We start from the raw sequence: 16,573 nt of genomic DNA, 5'->3' as shown, positions 1-16,573 counted from the left end.
TTGCTGTACTCTTGCACCCATTTTCCCACTCTTACTGCTGCGACGTAAATATTTCCTTCTGCCCTTGCAAGAACAAGCACACGAGACAGAACTGCACGGGCACAGTACCTCCACTTTATCACAGCACAATAAATAGCTTTCCAGCCAATTTACTACCAAGATTAACAGTCAGTTTAATTGTATACGAATGCGTTAGGGCACTGATGTTAGTTGATGTTGATAATACTCTCTTGGTCCTGCGTTCCTTTCATATGCATTTCCTCTTCAAATCCCGACTGGTCAGAGTTGGAAACAAATTACTTACTGAACGATGGGATAAGTTCGTTTGTCTCTTCTTCTGGTCGTTCCGCAGTTTTCTGTGCACCGTCAAATTGACGATTTGTTTGAAATTTCGTTATCTTGCGTCTTCCAATTCTGTAGCACTGTTTGAAGTTTGCCACCATCCACTACTTCCCTTGAAGCCACTGTAATATATATATATATATATATATATATATATATATATATATATATAGTTAAGGCACACCGGCCATTTGAGCACCTTCTTCTGTGCGGATGTAAAAACAGTACCCGAACTCACGGGAATCGGCAAAAAAGCCGCGAGTAATGAGTAAGATGGGCAGGGGCACAATGAATATAGCGCGGGACAATACGTTGGGAATGTGGGTCTCACGGGAGGCGTGGCAGAGATAAGTCCCTGCAGTCGCAGTATCCTCTGTGTCCTCGGTGGCTCAGATCGATAGAGCGTCTACCATGTAAGCATTAGATCCTGGGTTCGAGTCCCGATCGGGGCACACATTTTCAACTGTCCCCCTTGACGTATATCAACGCCTGTATGCAGCTTGGGGGTATTCATTTTATTGTAATTTCACTGTAATCTATGTTGCGCTCAGTTTGATGTGCATAACTTAGTAGGTCACTAACATGCACATCTTGTTAACTTTATCGAGCATCCTTGAAACGCGCAAACGCCAGTTTTTTTAAAAAAGTGCACCGTGTCCTCTCTTGCATATTTGCAGTTTTTCTTATGCACTGCACGGTCATTTTTCTACGAACTTATTCGAAATCTGTTCATAATTTCTTTTATTATACTGCGGATGAACTTTCATGTAAGTAACTACATTTAGTACCCGCTTCTTGGACAAAGACTGTCCTTCACTACCTCTCCCAGGAGACGAGATTTGTGACTTCCTGTCTCACAAGGATGATGAACTACATGACTCGACACCTGTTTCAGCATCACTTTTACGTGTTAAGCATGTACCCTCATCGTTGTGCTCCTCTTGTACATTTCTGCATAGTCGAACACATACGACACCACACATTCCACTGATTCTTCTCGCAGAAACGCTAATACTCCACCTGACACTTATTTATCACTCTGCGAAATTTCTAGGCTTTCTTTCTGATGTCAACTTCAGCAACCGTTGTTATACATATAAGGCAACGGTTGCTTTGTTTGTCTTTGCCATTGCTTCGTATGAACACCACTGCCAGTGCTCTGAGTTAAATCGTCGGATGAGCAGTTCAGCTACACTCTGTAGCCTCAAACTGTGCTCACCATAGGACATATTCAGCCCCGCGGGCTTTTGCCATAGGCAGAAAATATTTTGGTTCCATGGTAGCTAATATGTGGGCGTCGAATGTCAAACATCACTGGCCTTTTGCGACCTCTCACTTAAGCGGTTCCTTGTTAGACATAAAACGCGGCAGCCAGATGCCTGTCACAGATACTAATCCGGAATTGTTCACGTAAGGCGGCCAATGTGACCGGCTGCCCTTCAGGATTCTAAGGCCGGTCATATGCAAGATCTGGCAACACAGTGGGAGCGACACTGTAGGATGCGGAAGTATATGCAGGAAGAGTTTTATCACTTTTCGCGAGCTGCCATCGTGCTGTAGTTGCACATGGCCTTTGGTAAGTCTAGTGGAATGTAAGTATGAATTCTCGAAATTGAGTCCATTCAATAAGTTATATTTTTAAATCGCGTTTCGGTTGTCTGCTAATGTTATCAGTCTGATTGAAGCTCAAAGACAATTCGTTTACTTTCTAACCCACTTGCAATAGCAATAACTTCCAGAAATTATTCCCTCAGCTCGTGACAGCGTCAAGATCAGGACAGTTTATGCTCGAGAGTTTCCTCGCCCTAGAGCGACCGCCGGCTACCGGCTACCGGCTACCGGCCGTACTCCACCCGCAGCCTAGCACCAAGGCACCCTCTGCCAGGTGAAAACAGCAGCGTACTAATCAACTGTCATTTTCTTATTTGAACTTCTCGTGCCTACTTGCAGTTACGTATTGTATTTTGCATGTCTGAAACATATAAACTTTTTCAACAATTCTAAAAATAGACTCGCAGGTGGAAAACGTTCCAACATTTGCCAGATAATATTCGCTTTGAATTTAATAGGGGGAGAAGGCCACAGAGACAGTTCAGTGCGTTTGTGGTGTGTGTTGGAGGAATGCCTCTGGACAAAAAAGGCCAGAAAAGGATTTTCTAGCTTCAAGAGAGATCGTTCTGGCGTGAATAAGTTTTCACATTCAGGAGGTCTCGATAGCAGACATACGTTACGAACTGCATGTGATGAACTGCGACCATTAAAGCGTCGTGCGACAGTTGCATTAAGTAGGCAAGGCTCGAAAGTCTAATTCAAAGCAACACTTTAAAAAAAAATTAACGGCTGAGCCGTAGCAAGACACATACAATCGAGCAAAGGTCATTGTAAACGTATTTTGGTTCAAATGGCTCTGAGCACTATGGGACTTAACATCCATGGTCGTCAGTCCCCTAGTACTTAGAACTACATAAACCTAACTAACCTAAGGATATAACACAACACCCAGTCATCACGAGGCAGAGAAAATCCCTGACCCCGCCGGGAATCGAACCCGGGAACCCGGGCGTGGGAAGCGAGAACGCTACCGCACGACCACGAGCTGCGGACAAACGTATTTTGTATCTGTTGGTTCGGAACGGGTCTTTTGCACAAGGAACGCCTTCCCAGGCGTGTGCCCATCACAGCTGATATTTGTTGCCATCAACTGAGACACTTGTCGGTCGTAATGAAAGAAACAAGTCAGACAAAACTGCATAGCATGTTGCTACTGCATGGTGACACACTCCGCTGATTTCACAACCAAATACTATCCAAGAGGTTGTTTTGGGAGGTGTCCGTCACTCGCTTATTATCCTGATCTTATACCATTAAATGTTTACCTTTCTGGCTTGTTATCGAACAGCCGTCAAGAAAATTCGATTCCGGACGAAAATACACTTCAGACCTGGTTTGACGACTTCTTCAACTCAGAACCAGTAGGTTTGTGCAGGCGTGGAATAGGTAAACTACCTATTTCAGATAACGTGAGAGAGTGGCTAGGACACGTAAATCACAACATGAAAGACGAGATTAGGTGCAATTTCCTGGATGATTGACTGACTGGACTCAAAACCATAAATTGATAATCTTCTTTCTAACCTTAATTGAAAATCACAAAGATTATTCGATCGTAATGACATGTAAATTCAAATGAATCTAGCAGGACACTTCTGTGCCACCCAGTACGTAACCAGTAGGTCACAGAATTCGACAAACGTATTCTGGTTGTTAATGACAATCAATTATAGTATCGGCAGGAAGGATACCAGCTGATACGTGGCTTGAGGGGACTCGGAACTGATTATAACTTACGTCTCAAAGACGTGGCTGTTGAGGATCAGAATACCAAAAGTGTACGTAGCTGAATTTGCTCGTAGAGGTTAGCTATAAGCGCTGGGAAGAGGGTGATGGTGATTTTAGTGGTGCCGCAGACTACTGCCCGCCGTTATCTCGGATACATTGCATATCACGAGGTTGTAGTTAGGTTAGGGCATAAGTTTGCATTCAGGGTGACAAAACGCGTCGTATCCCGCAGTTCAGTCATTTGTCACTTAAAATCAGGTCTCTACACACAATCACAGATTTGCGTCATACCAGGCTGCGGCCACTTCCAATATTGCTCCGCATTATGTATTAACAGCATTTATGAACTGACGGGCCGTGTTTGTGTGTGACCTGCAACCGAGCGGTAGCTGGCAGCCGACGTTGAACCACTTTAGCGAGAAGTGGCAGATGTCGCCTATCAACTAATTTTAATCGGGCTGTTGTTGTTGTGGTCTTCAGTACTGATAATGGTTTGATGCAGCTCTCCATGTTACTCTATCCTGTGCAAGCCTCTTCCGAATAACTACTACATCCTACATCCTTCTGAATATGCTTAGTGTATTTTACCCTCCATGCTTCCCTCCAGTACTAAGTAAGTGACCTCTTGATGCCTGAGAACGTGTCCCACCAACCTATCATTTCTTCTAGTCAAGCTGTGCCACAAATCCCTCTTCTCCCAGATTCTATTAGTACCTCCTCATTAGTTACGTGATCTATCCATCTAATCTTCAGCAATCTTCTGTATCACCACCATTTAGAAAGCTTCTATTCTCTTCTTTTCTACGCTGGCCGTCGTTCTAGACGCTACATTCTGCGACCGCGCGACCGCTACGGTCGCAGGTTCGAATCCTGCCTCGGGCATGGATGTGTGTGATGTCCTTAGGTTAGTTAGGTTTAAGTAGTTCTAAGTTCTAGGGGACTGATAACCTCAGAAGTTAAGTCCCATAGTGCTCAGAGCCATTTGAACCATTTTTCTACGCTGTTTATCATCCATGCTTCACTTCCATACGTGGCTACACTCCATACAAACACTTTCAGCAAAGACTTCCTGACGCTTCAAGCTATATTTGATGTTAACAAATTTCTCTTCATCAGAAATGCTTTCCTTTCCATAGCCAGTCTACATTTTATATCCTCTCTACTTCGACTGTCATAATTTATTTTGCTTCCCAAATAGCAAAACTCACCTAGTACTTTAAGTGTCTCATTTCATAATCTAATAACATCAGCATCACCTGGTTTAATTCGACTACATTCCATTATCCTCGTTTTGCTTTTGTTGATGTTCATCTTATGTCCTTCGAAGACATTGTCCATTCCGTTCAACTGCTCTTCCACGTCCTTTGCTGTCTCTGACAGAATTACAATGTCATCGGCAAACCTCAAAGCTTTTATTTCTTCTCTACGGATTTTAATTCCTATTCCAAATTTATCTTTTGTTTCCTTTACTGCTCGCTCAATATACAGATTGAATACCACCGGGGATAGGCTACAACCCTGTATCAATTCCTTCCCAACCAGTGCTTCCCTTTCCTGCCACTCTACTGCTGTCTCGTTTATGCACACATTGTTAATACCCTTTAGTTACCTGTTTTGACCCCTGCCACCTTCAGAGTTTGAAAGAGAGTATTCCAGTTAACATAGTCAAAAGCTTTCTCTATGTCTAAAAATGCTAGTAAACGTAGGCTTGCCTTTCCTTAATCTATCTGCTAAGATAAGTCGTAGGGTCAGTCAGTATTGCCTCACGTGTTCCACCATCTGAACTGATCTTCCCCGAGTTCTGTAAAGAATTCGTGTTAGTATTTTGCATCCGTGACTTATTAAACTGATAGTTCGGTAATTTTCAAATCTGTCAACACCTGTTTTCTTTGGGATTGGAATTATTATATTCTTCTTGAAGTCTGAGGTCTTATACATCTTGCTCACCGGATGTTAGAGTTTTGTCAGGGCTGGCTCTCCCAATGGAATGTTGTTTACTCCCGGGGCCTTGTTTTGACTCAGGTATTTCAGAGGTCTGTCGAACTCGTAACGCAGTAACATATCTCCCATTTCATCTTTATCTACGTCCTCTTTTATTTCCATAGTATTGCGCTCAAGTATGCGTCCTGTTGTATCAGTAGAAATTGTAGAAGTCTGGCATGGAACTTTATGTACAAAGGACCAGTAAGGCAATTTCGTTTGCATACTGTGATAAAGTTAGCAAAGGACTAAGGGCAGCAGTTAAAGTGACTTTTACCTGCAAGGCTTAAAGCAATAACGCATTCAATAATTGCAGTTAAACTGTAATCGTGTCTCAGAAGATCGCTAATTTATCTGGAATTCATAATCATTTAAGATAGATGACCATACCTTTGACTACTGGTTTGGCTGAAAGATATTGTTATTATTGTACTTTCAACATTGCAGCCCAGTTAGCAATCGTGATAATCTAATATATAAGAAACTATCATTTCCGCAATCGAGGCTGATAGTTCCTTGTATATTGTTATTATGTTTTATTACGCAGTTTTCAAATACCTTTTTATTTGCCAAGAGGGTGGCAAATGGCCGAGTTACGATGTTGTTGTTGTTTGGAAGTTAACAATCGCACTCTCATATCATTTAGGCTTTTGGGTATAGTGTCTCTCAAAAACACACCCCATAATGAAGTATTTTCGGTTTTTTGGTGTAGTGATCTAAGTCAGTGTTACTAAAATGTTAGTGAGCACTATTATTGGAAGACTGCTTGAGGAGTTCGCCAAGTACGGACAAAACACGTTTATTTAAAATGGTTCTAAATACGGTGTTTTTCAATTGTATTATGCTGTTTTTGCAATTCAGCTAGTAATTTCTCACCACTTCTTGTATCATTAACTACTTTAGCAACCCATGCTATACCTTCAACTAATTCCCCAAGAGCTACTAAAAAAACGAATATTGGAATGAGGGGCTTTATTTCACCTGGTTTTGGAGCAGGTGTTACACAATGAGGTGACAAAAATCACGGGATACCTCCTAATATCGGGTCGTGACCTTCATTTGCCCGAAACAGTGCAGCAACTCGACATGGCTTGGCTCAGCAAGTCGTTGGAAGTCCCCTGCAGAAATATTGAGCCATGCTGCCTTTTTAATCGTCCTTAATCGCCAAAATGTTGCCAGCGCAGGACGATGTACACCAACTGATCTCGATTAAGTCCCATAAATGTTCTATGGGATTCATGTCGGGCGATGTAGGTGGTCAAATCATTCTAGCGAGTTATCCAAAATGTTCTTCAAACCAATCGCGAACAATTATGGACTGGTGACATAGCGCATTGTCATCCATAAAAATCCCATCGTTGTTTGGGAACATGCAGTCCGTTAAAGGCTACAAAATGGTCTCCTTGTAGCCGAACATAACCATTATCAGTCAGCGATCGTTTCAATTGGACCAGAGGATCGAGTTTATTACACGTAATAACAATCCACACCTTTATGGAACCACCAGCAACGTGCACAGTGCCTTGTTGACAACTTGTGTCCATGGCTTTGTAGGGCCTGCGGCACACTCGATTCCTGCCACCAACTGAAATAGGGACTCATCTGACCAGGTCATAGTTTTCTAGTCTTCTAGGGTCCAACCGATATGCTCATGAGCCCAGGAGAGTCGCTGTAGGCGATGTCGTACAGTAAAAGCGTTCGCGTCGACTGCACTGCCCCTACGGATATGTTCGTCGTTCATTCCACATTGATATTTGCGGTTATTTCACGCAGTGTTGCTTGTGTGTTAGCACTGACAACTCTACGCAAACGCCGCTGCTCTCGGTCTGAGGCCGTCGTCCACTTCGTTGTCCTTGGTGAGAGGCAATGCCTGACATTTGGTATTATTGGCACTCTCTTGACAATGTGGATCTTGGAATACGGAATTTCCTAACGATTTGGGAAACAGTATGCCCCATATGTCTAGCCCCAACTACCATTCTTCGTTCAAAGTCAGTTAATTTCCGTCGCGCGGCCAGATTCTTTTGGCATGACTCACCTGAGTACAAATGACAGCTCCGAGCATGCACTACCTTTCATACATTGTGTACGTGATAATACTGCCATCTGCATATGTGCATACCGCTACCCTCTCAATCTGTGCCCAGATTCTCTCTCTCTCTCTGTTGATTTTGATTTTGCAGTCACTTGTGAAGCGAAAAATTACGAGGAACCTTTATAACTTTCTATCCAGACCACTTTGAACTTTTGTAAACATTTTGTCTGAATTTTTTGTGTGGTTATGGAGCTGTTAATAACATAATCAAGGAGATATTCATCTTGCTTCTTCTTCCTACTGTTTAAGCAATAACTAGTGACATCTGTTTTTTTGTCTAAAGAATATTCCTATATTAGTGAGTGTAACATAAAAAGACTCATTACTGAGTTTGAAGATGTAATTCACGAAATACGCACTTCAACCACCTACCACAAAATCTTAAACATGGTGTTCTATTCCCTAACAAAATTAGATGCATAACATCCAGTCCCTCGAACTCTAGGAGTACAAATGTGTTTATTAATCTTCTAATTCATGAATATGAGAATGAAATTTAAGAATATCTGCGTCTTCTCCAAATTTCTGGAACAATAAAAGCACGAATTCCCGGAATGTGTTCTTGAACTCTTTAACGACACTGGGTACTTAATATTTTCTGAGAAAGAAAAAGTAATACGAGCGCATGAAGAACTGCATCTTTCGCAGATCATTTCCAAAGACATTGCTCGTGATAATCAAGATCATGTGACAGCTTTTCTGAGAGTTTCTTTATACTGCAGACAGTTCTCATTTATGTCAGACGTGCTGATTAGTAAAAATGTTAGTGTAGCTGGTTTTTCCGACAGAATCGATATGAAGTGAAACATGTATTCAGTGATTGTGTGAATCCTGAGATGACGTTTATAAGTTTCCTGAAATGTGGAAAAGACACTGGAGTTGGAATACATATGGCTTTCTTGCTTTTGGTAACGATGATGAGTTAACAATCGTCGGTGTTAAGCAAGTTTCTATAATTTTATTACATCTCCTCCGCGGGAGGCAATCGTGGATGATGTGCAGCTCACTGATGCACAAGGCGTTGGCTCCGACGTCGACCAGTGGAGTGATACCATGCGGGCATACAGGAACTCCCAGTAAAGTGCCGTAAAGCTGTGTCATTGAACGGAGATAATACTGAAAATTAGGGTTTTGTAATCAAAATAGTAGGGAATAACATGGTGTATTGAAATCCTGAATAAAGCAAACCAGCTTTCATAAAAAAAATCTTTTCTATTACTTTTGCAACGTCCCTCGTAGTGCAGTCACTTTTAAGTCCCATTCGAATTGACGTGACATTTCGTGTGTTTGTAGGTAAGAGCGTTGCCGAGCACTGTCATGTAAAAATATCGCACTGCAGTTAGAGAGATCGCATTGCTAGTTTTGAACTGCTCTTCTCAGATTTGTTAATGTCTCGCAGTAGGCTTCAGAACTCAATTGTGCATGCAAGTTCTACGAAATCTGCTAAAAAGATTCACTTAGCGCCCCAAAGAACGGGAGACAGAACACTTTTTTTTTACCCTATCGTTATTACTGTGCTGACGTAAAGACAAGTGTGTCGGTTCATTTGGCAATATTATCAATATTTGTCTCATGGAATAATCGTGCGGGGCTGTGCACGTAAAGAAGTAACGCGTTTATTCCTAAGTAGCGACCAATAATGGTCTCCCACTTGACAACTCATGACTCTGGAGAGCCTCTCGAGTACCTAACATGCCTCCACCATCGAAGCACAATATCCCAGATGAGCCAGCTGGGGGACATGGATCCATTGGTAAACTGACATTTGTTTATGCCTTCCAGCTTTTTGCTGTATACGAAAACATTTTTTCAATACTCTTGTCAGATTTTCTTAGCTACCCCTGAGGTGCAAGCCATTTCAACAGTATGAGCCATAGGGCGACCCACATACAGACAATGCAGTGCCTGGTTTCTCTGGATAAACAATGCGCGCTTCGAAAAGCTCCTCGTCGTTCATTTCCTCCTCTTTAAACAGCTGTTGACGCAGTTCACACGTAATACTCCAGTGAGACTCTAGCAGAGCTGAAATACTGAGCGCGTGCAGTTCGTGTTTATTGACAGGCCCGAATAGGTAGAAGGGCTACACACGGTTGACAACACTTCTCCTCGCCACCGAAAGAGATTTTAACAGTGACTGATTATAGAAATCGGAATTCGCATCCCTATATACCACTTCTCCGCGTTACGACTCTCATCCCCTGCTTTTAATTGAAAGTAGTCTTTAAAAGTATTAAAACAACCTTCTTGGTCGCTGGGAATCAATAGTATACGGTACCACCGTCATGATTACATTGTTCCACAACATTATCATTCCGATTCAGAACAGGCTCTACGTGCCTTCTCTCTGTTGGTAGACAGTACATTCGCTACGACCTTAACTAATGAAACAAGATGTCTGCCCCCATAAGATATGTGTGCCCCCATAACTTTCTGATTTATCTCCATGTTATTATTTTTTCAAATCATAGCACTAATAAAATTTCCATTATATCTTCTAAAGTCGTCTAGGCTTACAAACAGCATAGTGTAAGTCACCATATTATTTCGTATTATTATTATCCTTTGCTTGAAAATCTTACCTCTTGTTTAGTACTTGTCCAGATCTATTTGAGATTGTCTTCTTGTATACCTTCAGTAAATTCGCTTATTTCCTTATGTTCAATTATTAAATTATGGCCCCTTATGTTGGCGTCACTGTAATCTTGCTTTTCATTCTTCTGAATCTGCACAGTTCTACTTTCCATTATTATTGGATAATACAGTGTTATTTTATATTATGAAACATAGGATGCCGGGAAAAATTTGGAAAATCAGCGCTACATAAATTGAAAGTAACTACTGTACAGAAAGGTACATATTTGTGGGGACTGTGAAAATGGCTTTGGCCTTTTATACATGCATTATTACCTGATTATTTGACCATTTACCTCAACTGTAGCGTGAAAGTTTTTATTTGCAGGTGACTCGAAGAAAAGGAAGAAAGGCAAGAGACGTATGAACATCATCGGCTTGAGCACAAGGAAACAGGACTAAATCGTCTCACTGCCTCAGTAAAGATAAGAGAAAATAAATAAAGTGAAACAAGAAAACAAAAATGCAATAAAAATATGTAATTAAAAACACACAATTTTGCTTTTGTTGTTGTATTGTTACAAAAGTAAATCAATAAACCTAGCTACTTAGGAACTGAGAGCTCAGCCTTGCTTCACTCACAAATGGAAATTGATTCTCATCAGTGACAAACATAGAAATAATTATTTTGAAATTATAGTCATAACGTAATATGTTTATCAATGAATGCAACTGTGATGCGTGTGAAGCATGAGGTATTACGTTAATTTATATTTTACTGTGGCCGCAATCCGTTAATCCAAACATTGTAATTTTAGTCGACAACTGAGATTTTCATAAACAGCACATTCAGAGCAATAGACAAGAAATAAGGAAGAATTCTATAGTAGGTGAAGTTCACAGGGTTTACGAACTCACTTACACGTTACGAATTTTGATTCTTCAATTTCTCCAGGCGTATTTCATGACGAAATAAATCTCGGGTGAGCAGCCTGGTATGAGTGTGCATAGGACACAATATTTCGGCAATTAACCACGTTGCCATCATCAGGTGCGCTGATGTACTGACCGGCGGTGGACCGGCGCCATGTATATAGGGCAATCCCCCTCCCAATCCTCCCTCAGGCGCTTCCTACGAGTCGGTGCGGTCCGCGTCCCGCGCAAGGTCCAGGTACAGCGTCCGTTCTCCCGTCGTCTGGGCGCTGCGTCCTAGGTCATCTCGTTCAGCAGAGTCTGCCGGCACCGCTCTCATTATTCTTCCCTCCTCCCCCGAAGTCGGTACACTCTGATAAATATCCTTTTTCCTCTTAATCCGGATGCTCGCGGGTTCCCACGCCTTGCTAAGGATGTAACCGCTGTCACGATTTAGTTGTGGCCCCCTTACTCTGATCTCTATGGCTTGTTTGATGACACAGTCCCAGTATTTGGAAGTCTGTGTCAGGACTTTGGTTTGGTCATAATCCATGCTGTGGAGATCCGACAGGCAATGCTCAGCGATTTCCGACTTACTGGGCTGTTGCAGTCTAGTGTACTGTTGATGTTCTCAAAAAATGGTTCAAATGGCTCTGAGCACTATGGGACTTAACATCTATGGTCATCAGTCCCCTAGAACTTAGAACTACTTAAACCTAACTAACCTAAGGACAGCACACAACACCCAGCCATCACGAGGCAGAGAAAATCCCTGACCCCGCCGCGAATCGAACCCGGGAACCCGGGCGTGGGAAGCGAGAACGCTACCGCACGACCACGAGATGCGGGCGTTGATGTTCTCGGCATCGGTCCTCAATGGTACGAATTGGCTGCCCTCTGTATACACTTCCGCATTGGCAAGGTATCTGATAAACCCCTGATTTACGTAGACCAAGATTGTCCTCGACACTACCAAGAAGGCTCTTGGTTTTGCTTGGAGAACGGAAGATGGTTTTCACTTGATGTTGGGCACATTTTACGTAAAGAGCATGGATTATGACCAAACCAAACTCCTGACACAAGCTTCCAAATACTGGGACTGTGTCATCAAAGAAGCCATAGAGACCAGAGTAAGGGAGCCACAACTAAATCGTGACAGCGGTTACATCCTTAGCAAGGCGTGGGAACCCGCGATCACTCGGATTAAGAGGAAACAGGATATATACCAGAGTGTACCGACTTCGGGGGAGGAGGGAAGAATAACGAGAGCGGTGCCGGCAGACCCTGCTGAAAGAGATGACCTAGGACGCAGCGCCCAGACGGCGGGAGAACGGATGGTGTACCGGGACCGCGCGCGAGGCGCGGACCGCACCGAAGAGGAGTGGGAGGGGGATTGTTCTATATATGCATGGCGCCGGCCCACCGCCCGTCAGTACATCGGCGCACCTGATGATGGCAACGTGGTCGATTGCCGAAACCTTGTGTCCTATGCACACTCATACCAGGCTGTTCTCCCGAGATTTATGTCGTCACGTTACGAATTGACACATTTTACACCTTTTAAAATAAGAAATAAAATGCTGATCTCCCTGTACAAAACTAAGTGAAAGGATGCCCTTTCTCATTTATAGTTTTATATGACTAGTTATTAGCTTCTTTCAAAAAACTGCAGCATTCTCAAACAGTTCAATGCACGCCACGTATAGTGTGAACAGGAATACATTTGCGGTCCAAAATATATCATTTCCACCGGATTGTTTCTATTTTAGTCATCGGTACCACGAAGCGAGATTTGCATGCTCTCCTTTTCTCATTATCGTTACATTCTTGGCGATTTGTCAGTTTTGCTTCCAGAGCAGCTTCCGATTTGAAGTCATGACGGTTTTTCCGTCAGGGACTGATAAGATCAAACACTAAGGTGACAAAAGTCATGAGAGAGTGAAATGAACATATACAGATAGCGGTATTGTCGCGTACATAAGGTATGAAAGGAGTCAGATGATTCGTGTGAAAAAGTTTCCTACGTGATTATGGCCGCACGACGGGATTTAATTGACTTCGCAACGTGGAACGGTAGTTGGAGCTGGAGGCACGGGATATTCCATGTTGTGACTTGGCAAGACAGCCAAGCCACTATGAGAGGAAGCCGAAAGGCACGTGTTTAAGCTCACGCAGGCTGGCGTGAGGTCTGGAACAGTTAAAGGAATAGAGACTAGCAAAAAAGGTACGTAGCTTCTGGAATACTTAACTTTAATCCATAATTGGTGAACATCGGTCTGACAGTACATGCATCACAAGATAAATAGCAAATGATAATGGCGCCTTGCTAGGTCGTAGCAAATGACGTAGCTGAAGGCTATGCTAACTATCGTCTCGGCAAATGAGAGCGTAATTTGTCAGTGAACCATCGCTAGCAAAGTTGGCTGTCCAACTGGGGCGAGTGCTAGGAAGTCTCTCTAGACCTGCCGTGTGGTGGCGCTCGGTCTGCAATCACTGATAGTGGCGACACGCGGGTCCGACGTATACTAACGGACCGCGGCCGATTTAAAGGCTACCACCTAGCAAGTGTGGTGTCTGGCGGTGACACCACATTCCATTTCAGGAATCGTTAGAGAAGAGTGTGCCGAGAATACCGAATTACAGGCACTATGTCGCACCATGGACAACGCAGTTGCCGACGACCTTCACTTAACGATCGACAGCAGCGGCGTTTGTGTGATGTTGCCAGTGCTAAAAGACAAGCAACGCTGCGTGAAGTGGCCGTAGAAATCAAAGTGTGACGTACGATGAGCGTACCCGTTACGACGGTGCGGAGAAATTAGGTATAAGGCTATGGCAGCAGACGACCGACGCGAGCACTTTCGCTAACAGCACGAATCGCCTGGAGTGTCTCTTCTCGACTCGTGACCATATCGACTGGAGCCTTGTCGACGGGAAAACCGTGGCCCCGATTTCGGTTGGTAAGAACAGATGGTAAGGTTCGAGTGTGGCGCTGACCATACGAAGCCATGTACCCAAGTTATGAACAAGACACTCTGCAATCCGGTGGTGCCTCCATAATGGTGTGAGATGTATTTACGTGGATTAGACTGGGTCTTCTGGCCCATCTGAACCGATCATTGACTGGAAATGGTTATGTTCGGCTACCTGTAAACCATTTGCCACCATTCATGGACTTCATGTCTCCGAAGGTGTTACCGGGCCACAGCTGTTCGTGATTGGCTTGAAGAACATTCTGGACAATGGTTTGGCCACCCACATCGCACGACATGAATCCCACCAAATATTTATGGAACCTAATCGAGAGTTCAGCTCGTGTACAACATACTGCACAGCCAACAGCTACGCAATTATGGACGGGTACAGAGGCAGCAGGGTGTTTCCAACGACTTGTTGTGTCCATACCACGTCGAGTTGTTGCACTGCTCCGGAAAAAGGAGGTTTGACACGATATTAGGTGTCCTATGCCTTTTGTCCCCTCATTGTAGAAGAGGCACAGTATGTACGTATAATCTTCAGGCTAACTTTTACGATATTTCTTTTACAAAATAGAAATGATCAATATACTCATATTCAGTACAATCAGTAAAAATGTGAGGTACAGTTTTTAGCGAATCAAAATAAAATTTGTATAGCATATTGATGAACATGAACGTGCATTGTAAATTTTGTAAGTGTGAAATGTTGTTGTTACGTTTCAAACATGTTCCAGTGCTAACGTTATGATGGGAACGCTATTACGTTGTGGATGAAGAAGTTTAGGAGCGTAATAGGGAACTAAAACCGTTGACATGTGAGACACGTCACTACCAAGTTATTTCCCCCATCAAGCCCTAAGCCAATGTAAGTCATCGACTAAATTAAGTAACGGTGTAACTTATTGTACAACCGATTTCAGAATATGTCATTGGAAGTTTGCACATTATTTGCGCTACCCTTGCCTACATCCTAAGTGTGGTTCGAGTGTTAAGCGATTTTTAATTGAACTCATCAGAGTTCGGACAGGGGAGCAACAACCATGTTCGACCGACCACTGTCTCGCCAGGTGACGAAGCTCGGCCGCGGGAGATGTCAGTCCGCTGCAGTAGGGGAAGCCACGTTGCAGAGAAGGGAAAAGCAGGCGTCTCGAATGTTCTGGAACTTTTGCGTAGGAATACTTCCGTCGAAATTGAAACATAAGGGGCAGTTTGAGGAGGAAGACACTTTTTGGTAAAAGCAGGAAGGACTCATCAACGGCCCTGCAGGATGGGAGGAAATAAATTACCCATCAGTAAAGATAAGTTATGTATGCGACAGATCGACCATGTAAAGTATGATAGGAAGGGCTCCGAGTGAGTGTAAGTCTAGATTACTGTTGTGATTCATAAAAGTAGCCTAATTGTGGATGTTAGGGGAAGCCACGCCTGATGTCACGGACGAAGTAACAAATAGGGTACCGTCCCCTTTTTGTAGACAAATTTAGACGGGTGTTCGCTGAGGTTGAACTACGCAGTTGGTGGCCGCTCCACTTCAGCAGTGCAATAAGCTTTACTGTTAGATCATCTCTGTAACATATCAAACTACAATTGCAAAAGAAGTGACTTTGACTTGTGCTCTAAAGCTACATCTTGAACTGTGACAATACCTGCAGTTTAGAACAAGTCATTAGATAAGATGAACAAAGCGTATGTCGAGTTACTGTGAAGTCTCACACTGGTGCTGGTAACCAGGGCTATGTTTATTTTCTCTCTGTGTACATACTCAGTGTAGTGGTAGATAATCGCAGGTGGCTCTTCGGTCACTAGTGAGAGTGGAAATTTAATAGTAGTGAATAATTCCTTGGGATAGGTGCTAATCAGTATTATAGCTATCCTGGCGTTTTACGTATGAAGTGGGAACGTGGAAGCTTATTAGGTATGGTAGCTAATTGATGTCGCTAGATCGTCAGCGTTGCGTTAATGAGATGATTACTCTGCGTTAGTGACTTCCATGAATGTTAGTTGAATTCTGGTGTGGTGCACCTGTTTTGTCTGTGACAGGAAATAGATACTGATGTATGCCAGTTTAACTAGGCGGCACAGGCCGTTAACAATACTCACTTGTATAGTCTGTTTTTAGCAGATGCGTTGGGTACTTATTTCTGGAAACCAGTCTCTTCCCAGGCCCATAATTTCATTCAAAGTTTGTGCACGTCACGCCAGCTGCGGCGTAATGTCAGAACTCGTGAAGGACAGGTAAGGCAGCTGAGTTCTAGGAAGGCTACAGTATCGCTGACACGGACAGAGCGACAGGAACCACGGAAACCAGCAGCTGGGTTCGTGGTAACGCTAGATGACGCGCTACCGTAACTCACCC

The 16,573-nt window shown here is 43.3% G+C and overlaps 1 long non-coding RNA gene across 1 annotated transcript in view; it reads left to right on the top strand.

The window, feature by feature from the left end:
- Window positions 1-10,837, top strand: part of LOC124596653 — a 39,841-nt gene extending 29,004 nt beyond the window's left edge. The window contains exon 4 of the long non-coding RNA XR_006978336.1: window positions 10,716-10,837. This is a non-coding gene — a long non-coding RNA (uncharacterized LOC124596653). The remainder of the gene's footprint in view (window positions 1-10,715) is intronic.
- Window positions 10,838-16,573: the final 5,736 nt, after the last annotated feature.

Source organism: Schistocerca americana, chromosome 2, assembly GCF_021461395.2.
Source record: "Schistocerca americana isolate TAMUIC-IGC-003095 chromosome 2, iqSchAmer2.1, whole genome shotgun sequence".
In the NCBI taxonomy this organism is placed as follows: Eukaryota; Metazoa; Arthropoda; class Insecta; order Orthoptera; family Acrididae; genus Schistocerca; species Schistocerca americana.
This window is presented reverse-complemented; position numbering and strand designations above follow the sequence as displayed.